The sequence below is a fragment of the Pleuronectes platessa genome, chromosome 15 (genome assembly GCF_947347685.1).
Source record: "Pleuronectes platessa chromosome 15, fPlePla1.1, whole genome shotgun sequence".
In the NCBI taxonomy this organism is placed as follows: domain Eukaryota; kingdom Metazoa; phylum Chordata; class Actinopteri; order Pleuronectiformes; family Pleuronectidae; genus Pleuronectes; species Pleuronectes platessa.
Genome location: NC_070640.1, coordinates 2,336,967 through 2,348,463, shown reverse-complemented (window position 1 = coordinate 2,348,463; position 11,497 = coordinate 2,336,967).

Genomic DNA, 11,497 nt, shown 5'->3' with positions numbered 1-11,497 from the left:
AAGGATCGTGTTGCTGCAGTAAGAAGTGAACAATCACATCCAGGTAGTTGTTTGTGCACAGATCTTATTATGTGATATGAAGAGAATCATTTAAAATCTATACATTTTATGTTCTAGTCATCTTCTGCTTGCTCTGTTCTGGTTTTGCACTTTTCTGTCCTGGAAATGAGATCCTGCCCTTTTTACCCCATTATATTTAGATTCAAGGACACAGGTTGTAGGTTCGATGCCAGCCTATTTAGAACAAAGTGTCCTTGGGCAAGATACTGAACCGCTAAAAAAGAACATAGGTTCCCTGTATGAATGTGTAAATGCCAATAAACTGTACCATAACCAGATTTATATAAATACAGACCATTTCCAGGTGCATATTTTTGCTCTTTAGGAAAATGTGTGATCCAGGCTGTGAAAAATAAATTCAAATATTTGTGATATTTGCTCTGTCACCGCTCAGTTGAGTTTGTTAACTCGGAGATTATTGCCACAAAAGCCTTGATGGGCCGCGACCATGTGACCTCCAGGTGGATGGTGACAGTTACTGTATAGAGGCTGTGATGAATGAACACGAGAACCCAGTGACTGTCCAAACACTGACATTCACATGGTCTCTCTGTCGTTCCAGTGCACACACACTCCTTTTGTCCCCTGTGAGGACATTGTGTTGACTCGGTCCCAACAAGAACTTCAACATAAACTTCAACACAACTACACACTTGACCCCTGGAGCAACTTATCTTGCTCAGGGGTTTGTTGTCGGGGGGGGGGAAGACGTCACATCTGGGGTTGAACCTGACGTTGGAGGGTTTGTGAGATTCCTCTTCACACTGAGGGAAGTTCTTCTCTTCCATAAACCGTGGAAATCCAGTTTTCAACCTGGATAATGTGTCTTTAAAAAGTTTTATATGACATTAAAAGACTAGAATGTTCTTTGGAGCCTTTGCCAAGACCTTTTAAATTGAATGGGGGTGCAACAGATCACAGAGTCATGAGCTGTGTGTCCATTCGGGGGCCACATCCTTCAGGGGCCTCATCTAGACTGTCCTAACTGGAAGGCTCCTGATAACATGGCCGACCACCACATCAGGTGGAACCTTCCCAGTACAATATTGTACTGGGAACACAACACATGAGATCCCGGTTACCTGACATGTGTAAACTGTGTTTGAAGACACATCAGAGGTCTGTTTATCTCCTGTCTGCAGGTCACAGCTCCCTCTGCTGGACAGAATGATGTTTTACAGTACAGAGATGAAAACGATGCAGAAGGATGAAACCAGCGATGAAGAGAAAAACTTTGAATTAAAAATTTGTTTTTAATTTATATTTATCAGTGAATTGGTTCTGAGGCCAGAAAAGTCAGTTAACACTTCAAAATTATAAAGTGTAAAGGGTTTTTTCTTAAGTGACAGAATTTCCAACGACCGGACATTGTTAATTATTTTTGATGAATTAAGTATAAATGAATTAATCCTGGAAATTGTCGCTTAGGATTTAAATGATTTTCCAACATGTTTCATTTCAACACAACAAGAAAAAGTTTCCGTCCACATCCTGGTTGGAAGAAAAGGATCTGTAGTGAACAGTTTGTGCAAGTGTGTACGTGTGTGTGTGTGTCTGTACAGGGTATATATGTGTGTACATTTGTGTGGCCACAGGATTGCACCATGCAGGATTGCCCTATGTACACACCACCCCCACACAGAAACACACACACACACACAGAGACACACATCCTCATGACGTATTACGATGAGTTTTTCTGTTTATTCTATTTTCACATTGTTAAACCACGATAACACACGCTGATGATCTCTAACACACACACACACACACACACACACACACGCACACACACACACACACACACAAACACACACAGTGTTCACAGGTTGAGGTGACAAGGTGTCAGATTTCCTCCTGCAACAAGGTTCAATGGTAAACAGATGTGAGCTGAGAAAGATCTATGTGTGTGTCTCTGTGTGTGTGTGTGTTTGTGTGTGTGTGTTTGTTAGTGTGTGTGTTTGTGTGTGTCTGTATGTGTGTCTGTGTGTGTGTCTGTGTGTGTGTGTGTGTGTGTGTGTGTGTGTTGCACAGATCAGAGATATTCAAAGCTGCCTAATGATCCCTCCAGAGAGCGCCAGATAATCCACTGCTGCAACACACACACACACACAGACACACACACAGCAGCTCTCATGGGGGTGCGTTTGGTTGTGGACGGGCGCAGGCTGGGTGGGAGGGGTTAGGGGCAGGTCACAGGGGGCTTCAGAGTCGAGGTGTGAGGAGCTTCACACCACAGACACACGTTTAGCTCCAGATTTGAAATTGATTTCAAACCTCTCAACGTCGTCACTGGTTCCAGTTCAGAGGATTTCTCTCTTTGCAGCGAGGCAACACAAAAAACACACAAAACAGGAAACACAACCACACAAGCTCACATTGTGGGAAACACTGTGCACGTTCCTGTTTTAATAACTTAATGACAACTAATCATGTTGTCGCTTGTATTTATGACTCTGTAATTGTTGTGTTCACGTTGTGGCTCGTTCACGATGAAGACATGAAGCTTTATCCTGTTCTACTCTATTCTGATAAAAACTTAAAGGCAACAGGAGATCATAAATATATGGTTGTATGTATGAACATATAAATAAATGATGTTTGATTCAAGCAACACAAAGAACCAAGAGGAACAAAGATGGAGTTTAACATGTTAAATCTGTAAAAAGTTGTGTGTTTGTGTTACATATTGTTGAGGAGTCTGTTGTTAATTCCTCTGTTGACACATGATTATAAAAAAGCTTTTAGACTAAATGAGCCGAAGTTCTTCTCTGTGACTGACGACCTGAAGTTTCAAGCCTCCACAGGTTCCACGAAAACTCCTCGACGTGAATGAAACTTCCTCTGAGGCAACGACAGGAGGAATGTAAAATAAAAACAGCTAGAATAAACTTTATAGAATTTATTAACTCTTTATAATTGCCGCTCTCAGCTTTCCACGAGTCTCTGGGATCTTGATGATGTCTCTGAAAACACTGGATGACAACAGACGTGTTTGATTTGGAACAAAAACCTGGGGCGTGTCAAAATTCACACTAAATGCCAAAGTGTGTGTGTGTGTGTGTGATCTGATGAGATGGTGATTACATGAGTGACCCTCAGGGCTGCTCTGAGACACACACACACACACACTCTGTCCCTGTGGCCTTCACCCTTTAACCTCCACTGAGGCTCGAGTCCCGACAGATGAGTGGATTTGAATTTCAGATGCTGTTGATCGACGGCCTCGATGAATGAATGAGAATAAAGGATCCAGTCGTTTTGAATTAAAATCATTAAAGATAAAACAATGATGCAACAATAAGATTTAATTTACCTTTAACTGGCAGATCCATAAATTAGTTTCATGAGCATTTATTTATAAGTTCCCAAAGCCCAAGGTGAGGTTGTGTATTTGATCAACTTAAATAAATAAATAAAATAACCCCAAATAGTTGTGTATGTTTCCCTTTATTTACTTCCCTTTCAAAATCTGTGATAATAATAATAATATAATAATTTTCTCAAAGTGCTGTACATACATTATAATATATATATAAATAATTAGGAGCATTTTTATAAACAAAAATAATTGAGAACATGCTATAATGACATTTAAAAATAAAATAAAGAGTAAAATAAATTAAATTGAAGAAATGCATCAAAGCAGAAAAGAAAGAAAGTGATACAAACATAAATAATTAAGTATTAATGTATTGAAAATCATGTTTAAAGCCAACAACACAAGATGCATCTCTGTGTGTGCATAAGTAGCAACAGCGCCACCATCAGGGCTTTAGGAGGTGAAGGATCTCAGGTCTGCAGATTTTCAAGTTGTTGTTTAAAGGTGAAAACATCAGAGCTGCTGCTCCCACGTCTCCTGTGAAAGACAAAAGAGCAGCGATCACAAAAGTTTTATTTTCCATTCACCACAGAGCTGCTCATATTAATAATATATACATGCTCCACTTTCTACAACAGGCCTCACGATCTGAGGGAGTAACAGTGGGAAGGAGAGGAGGGTGAAGAGGAGGGTGAAGAGGAGGGCGACCACCAGGGGTGAGGAAGAGGATGAGGGTCAGAAAGACATGAGCGCTGAAGGAGGAGTTAAAGAGGAGAGAAGTTAGAAGTAGTGGAGGGTGAGGATGGAGGAAATGGAAGAGGAAAGGAAAGGAGACAAGTGAGGAAACAGGAGAGGAAGGAGGACGTATGCAGGAGGTGCAGGATAGAAGAGGAGCACAAAAGAACAGACAAGGGGAACAAGGAGGTGACGGGAGAGAGGGAGCAGAGGAGATGGAGGATGGGTTGCAGTACTGTTTCTGACCACACTGTGGCAGTATTGGAGCACAGTAACGGGCTCCCCTGATGGAGGAGTGAGCGTGTGCGCCCCCTGCTGCCCTGAGGAGTCAGGCCCTGTGAAGCCCAGCGGCCTCAGACAACCTGCTCCTCCTCGGCTGCTGCAGCCTCCAGGGAGCTGAGCCTCAACAAGCTCGTCCTGGCAGCGGGTTGGTTCGAATCCCCCGGAGCAGCCTCGTCGCACGGACGCTGACTCAGCGGCACGAGGCGGTTCTCAGCTTCCTCTGTGAGAACCTCACCTGGGAGACGGCGCCCGGCCTCCGAGCCGCTGAGGAGCAGCGACCTCAGCCTCAGAGTCTGAGGAGGAGATCCAGATGCTGCTCTGGAGAGGAGTCTGAGGAGGAGATCCAGCTGCTGCTCTGGAGAGGAGTCTGAGGAGGAGATCCAGCTGCTGCTCTGGAGAGGAGTCTGAGGAGGAGATCCAGCTGCTGCTCCGCTCAGACACACAATCATCTATTTATGATGCTTGACACAATCCAGCAGTTATTTTAGGACAAAGTGTTGTGATTCACTTTGTTTTGTGGCCCCGTTTCCCCTCCACCTCCACTTGTGTGTCTGATTTCATACAATTCCCTGAAAACACACATTAATGTGTTTTGTCTTTTATTCAATGTGATGGATTCAGGTTCGTTTCCTCTGCTTCTGATTTTGCAGTTAAAGATGCAAACACTCAGAATAAAGGTGAAACACTTTCTACTGAAACTTCACTTTACTCAGTTTCAGTGCAACAGCTCTCAACAGGTGAATCTGCAGCTGCATGAGTTGATGCTTTTTGATGAGGTAGCATTTCTGTGGTTTAACTTGATATAATATACAATAAGACTTTATTAGGCAACAGAAGATGTCCATTTTATTTACGTTATTTAAGTAAAAAACACTTTTTATGTCATCAAACATCCAAACCACAAAGTTTATTCAAATATTACACCTGAACATGTCGAGTTGCAACGAGAGGTTTATTTATTTTAAATCACAGAACATGTAGAAGTCGACTTTGTCTTATTTTCTGATCCACTTATCAAATCCAAGAATCAAAATCAGTTTCTCTGTCGTCTCTGTGTTGTTGTGTCTGGACCGGCTCATATCAGGGTCAATGAAAACTACATTTATCAGCTGTGTGAGGATACCCCCCCCCCCCCCTCCTCACACACACACACACACGGATAGAGCATGTGTGTGTTGCAGCAGCAGAGCCCTGATCAATAAGTGGCACTGAGGGAGGTTTTTTGTCACTCATCCAGCGTCTGACATCCACAGAGGAGAAGCTCTGAGTCTGTGATACTCTCACTGACTGACTGAGCCACTGACTGAGCCACTGACTGAGCCACTGACTGAGCCACTGTCTTAATATTTGACATGTTTGTCAATCATATCCATCACAGATGAGAAAACTTATTTTCTTTACATCTCCCACGTGTGATTCAATATTGTGAATTTTATAGAAATTTGTCTTTTCCTGCTTTTCAAATTCCCAAATATCTGCTGAATTCCAGGAAACCTGATCCCTTGGACCTTTTTCTAAATAAAGACCCAGGCGTGTTCTGTGTCAGCTCGACTGAAACCCGGCCCAGAGGAACATGCCCTCTGATGAAGTGGAGGTGGCAGGCAGGAGAAACACAAATGTTCCACTGAGGAGAGAAAGTGGGTCAGAGAACGAGCATCTCGAGCGTTTAGAGGCCAACACGCTGTGCAGTCATGCTTACACGGGGAGAAGTTCAGGGCTGTGTGGCACATGTATGTGCATGTGGCGAGGGTGAAGCCTTATGTAAGCACAACCAGTGCATCCGCTCCTGAGCAGCCCCCCCCCACACGTGTGGATTTTCAAATTAAGAGACGAGAGTGTGTCAGGAAACGAGGGGACGGAGGAACAGGAAGTTAAAATAAAACTAATGATGAAGAGACAGACTAGTGTTGACGTGGGAAGTAAAGTGAGTTGTCCTGTGTGGAAGGGGCGTCGGGTTGAGGTGACCCCCCCCCACCCAGGTGCCTTGATCCACCATCGAGGAGTAGAATAACACTGCAGCCGGCTCAGGGCCTCCTGGTGCAGCTCTGCCAGGAGGCTTCACATGCTGACGTGGGAACCACATCTCAGTGATGAGTCCGCTTCATAATCAAATGTTTGATTTAATCTTAGAAACTGATAAATCCATTGATCAAGTATGTTTCAAACTGCTCAACTGATTGTGGAGAACATCCCAGTGGTAAGTCACAAACATGCGTCACAGGTTTCCATCATAGAATCAAAGATGGACGACACGAAAAAGTATGCATGTGCATTTTCCCGTTAAGTTTGTTTTTAATTAATAATTTGATGATATAGACCCGATTGGTGGAGCTCGTGTATCAGTGGGTTATCAATGTTGAATCTTAACATCACGGTCATTATGTTGCTCCGACTTCAAATTACATGAAAAGAACAAGATGGTGGCGTCTGTTAGTTTCTGTACGTGAGGAAGTGGAGACACGTCGTCCATCTTCATTTACATCTTCATTTTATTTGTTTTCTGGTTGTTTCTACACAACCATGAGAAGAGAAACAGAATATGTGAATAAATCAGAGTTGATTTTCATTTTAATATTAAAATTGTGAGAATAAAGTGAAAAAGGAGTAAATTATACCAAACTCCAGGGGAGAGGTTAGGTTTTATAATAAACATCAAATACGGCTGCTACAGAAAAGTAAGTTTTGCTAAGAGAAGGAAGTAAAAGTGTTGTTTGCAGGTGATGAGTTAAAAATCCAGATATTTCTCCAATGATGAGTTTTGTGTGTTGAACAGTGTGAAGCTCGACTTCCTCTGTAACTGTTACATCAGAGCTGCAAGACTCCTGATGATCCTCTCGGCTGCTTCGGAGATTTTCTAAATGTGTCTCCTCACCTGGGACGGTCGGACCGGGCCGAGCCTCGGGCTCCACACGCACTGGACACGTTTCCTGCAATTTAAACTGGTCTGTAATGATACAGAGATGGTTTCCTCTTGTGAGGAGGTGGAGGTCGTGTTTAAGAGTTTCTGAGGTCAGGACTTCTACAGATGTGTGTCACCAGAGCTAAGCAGCAGCTGGAAGCACTGACTCCCTATTCTGGATAAATAAAAAATAAGAAGTTTCCCTTTCCTGAGTTTCTTCCCATGTTTGTGTCTCATATTGTGTTTTATTGTGAAACTTGCCTCCTTTCTAGTTTCAGGTCTCTTCACTTCCTGATCCTCTCTTCACTTCAATCACCTTCATCTGCCCCAAACTCTCATGAGGTGCTTTGTGTCCGACTTTAAAACTTTTCACGTTAAAGAAGTTAAGTGTGTTTTCAGCCTGATCTTTATTCTGTCCCTGTTTTTGGATCCTGCTTCTGACCAGCGTGATATCAGTGATATTCTGCTTAAAATGATCAAAATCACAGTTTTTGGCGAAATTCAAACAAGGAAAAAGTTGTTTGTAAAAAGCGGAAGAAGTCACCAGAAACCGTCTGTGATTTTCTCATGACCTCTGTGAGAGGGTCAAAGGTTAAAGTAAGTGACGGACACAACCTGAGCCTCGTTGGAAGAAGCTGCTTCTGCTTCACACGTTTCTTTCCCGTGTGAGACGACCTCCTCTCTCCCGATTGTTCAGGATCCCACCCCGACTCGTTCTGCTCGAGGCTGTCAGACAGTATTGGCTGTTACCATATTAAATTAATGCTGAATTAAAAAAAGAAAAGAAATTCAAAGCTCCAGGTACATTTTCTCTCACTCAGACCTTGGGCACAATTATTTAGAGCCAATGAAAGTGGGAAAGGACGACTGAGGAAGAGGAGGGGAAGGTCTAAGTGGATCTGCTGTTTTCTGAGATGAAAATACCATAAGCCACAGAGACAGAGGGCGTGAGGGGAGAAAGAGTGAGTTTGTGTGATAAAGAGGTGTCTGAAATCTAATATCAGAAAGATTTATTTATTTTGGAACGGGGGGGGGGGCTCTGGAAATCGTTCGGGGAGTTTTGAGCATCGAGGTTCTTCGCTGAGAGATTTCAAGGCCGGAGAATTTTTGAAAATCACAAAAGCAGGAGGAGAAAGAACAAAAAAAACACACACACACGCTTTATATGTTTTTTTCTTTATCAATCCTCAAAAATAAATTATTTTTTTCAACAGAGTTAAAAGAAGAAGGAGGGTCGGCGGGGGGGGGAAGTTGATTTTTCTTTTTTTTCCCCTCCTTCTTCTCTTTTCTCCTTATTTTTCAACAGATGTAAAAATGATTGAAATCCCAGCAGGCCTCATTACCGCGGCCCTCAGGAGAGCCGCAGAGGGGCTTAAGGTCTTCAAGTAACGATTGAAACATGATTTGTATTAAAGCCAACGATCTTCCTCGCCAGAGCATCAAATTAGCGAGAACCTCTGGTGAAGAAAGGAAGAGATATCGCCAAAGTGTAATTGTCTCTGACGCCCGGGGCCACGGATCACGTTATGAGCCGAGACACAGGGAAAGCGCTGGAGGAAGGTTTACTCACCGGCAACTTCTGCTGTAGTTTACTACTGAAGCTGCTGTAATATTCAATTAACGTTGTCTGCCAAGGACACAACCTCGTCCGGTGTCCAGGTTCAAAACCCGCTGCTAACAGAGCTTCATCTCTGTGTCTCTCAGAGATGAAGATGAGCGTCACAGCCCGATGAAAGACGGTTTGTCGTCTGTGGATCAGCGGAGTGAACGTGCTGAAGGTCTTTGATTTCCCGGGATCAAAGTCCCAGAGGAGGAGGCTCCGCGGCGTGTGTGTTTGAATAATCAAGGATTCATTTTTCCTGTTTGTTAATGGAAAGGGTTTAACCTTACAAATCCCAGCCCTTCGTCTCACAGAACCTCGTTTCCCTGAAACCTCTACGTCTACAAACCATCACCACACTTAGCACTGAATATACTTAAATATACACAAGCGAGAATACAATCAAAACACAAAGACAACGTGTGCTGGAGGAGCCAGGGATCAAACCAACAACCCTTTAAGGTTTATGGACGACCCGCTCTTCCTCCTGAACCACAGCCCTTTTTAGACTGCACATATAATAAGTATTTACTTTTCGAAAAGCTTTCATATTATGCAGACGATGGTCCCCTCTTCACAATACGTGGATCAAACCCAAACCACGAAACCAGCAGCTGAATTAGCTGAACACAAAAACTACACAACCACATGTAAACAATGCAAAGAAATGGCCCAACACGTGTCGGTGTCGACAGAAGAACCAGCATTTTGTGTTTCCTCCATTAGAAGATGTGTTCTGGGTTGTGTTACGTCTGTAAACACCGATGTTCGTCCAAGGTTGAACTCCTGTGTTGTTGTTGTTGTGTGAATTAGACGACTCGCTGACTCGTTCTCAATCATCTGCGGCCGTGTTGTGAGTTCACGCTTCTTTCTTCCAGTTCCACTGAGGATGAACACACACTTTTACAGAAAGAGGCTGAGGATGAAGAGGAAGCCTAATTGATTTAATAACCTCGAGGTCAAAAGTATTGAGCGCAGACAACGGGAGTCGAACCCTCGCCGAGGCCTGCTGAGAGCGAACCTCCTCTCTGCCTGTGTGAGTTTATGCTCCTCTCATCCTCGGGCCTGTCTTCCATCACATGGAATCATCCTCTGTTTCTCACCCCCCCCGCCCCCGTCTGTCTGCACCTCCCTCGTTCTGTCTCCTCCTCTTCATCAACAATACCTTCACCTCTCTCATCTCTCAAAGTCTTTGAGATTAACAGGTTGGTCAAATGTCGATATTTAGATTCTGAAAACCAGATTATAAATTGCACTATCTTTACTTTCTTCCTCATCCCTCCTCTTCTTCTCTTCTTCTCATCTCTGTGCTTCTATCTCCCTCCTCCCCGAGTCCGACGCTGAGGCTGCTGGAGTCCAGAGAGGATAGGAGAGAAAGGTGAGGGAGCGAAGAGAAGAAGGAGAAAAGAGAAGACTCTCATGTCACTCACTCTTCTCCTCCTCCTCCTCCTCCTCCTTCCCCTGCTCCTCACGTCTCCTCTCTCTCCCTGTTTGTCTGTGTGAATGAAAAGCTTTGAAGGGGAGAAAAGGCGTCGGTATCGATTGGCCCTCTGAAACATGCAGCCCGGGCAGCAGGACCCCCGCCGCATTGTGAACGCACCTCCCACCTCTATCACACCGGCAGATCGATAGCTCCCAGCGAGGAGCAGGCCGGGAGTGAGAGGAGGAGGAGGAGGTGGAGGTGGAGGAGGAGGTGGAGGTGGAGGATGAAGATTTCCACCAGCTCTGCTGAGGAAGGGGAAGTGACGAGTGGAATGACTGAGTTTGACAGGCCGATATAAAAATCTGATATGATTAAAAAAAAAAATTTGGCCACAGGAAAAGTAAAACCACTTCCCTGGAATATATTTGTATTCATTCATTTATGAAAATGAACAATTTCATAAAATTCTTTCAACAATGAAAAGCATCATCCGTATAAAGTGTTTTCAAATTGAAATGGGAGGAACAACCAAAGTCAGTGAAAGAGATTGTTCTGCAAGATCTGATATTAAGTTGGTCTATTAATATTTTACTGATACAGTCAGAATCAGCGTTTATCTTATAAAGCTAATAGAAAATGTCATGTGGTAATTTCCTTCTAGATTTATTAATTTGTTGTTGCCGTTTATGTTGAATATAACTTTTTTTAATTTCCAACCTGTTCTTATGAAGTGGCAACACAACGTGATGTCGTCCATTGTTCGTCCAGCGCCATCTTGGTTTTATGAAACCAGATATAACCATAATTGGAGGATTTGGGGGTGGAGCCTGACTCAGAGCTCGAGGATACTACACGCCCACCTACACTAGCTGTCAATCATATGGAATCCCGGTGATTTATGGTCTATTTGAATCTAAATGGATCATAATTTACAAAATGAGCATCATAATGTATTTAAGAAGACGTGAAACCATAGATTGGGACATAAACTCCTCATTGTTCACTGATGTTATTAATTAGAGGTACAATCATTTTCCCATAGACTTCTATAGAAACTCACTTCTTATAGAACCAGTGTCGCCCTCTGCAGGTTTCAGGAAGCTCTGCATTGGGCTCGGAGTCAACGTCCATTTTTTATTTAAAGTCTATGGTTATTAAACTGTAATCGTTCCTCTA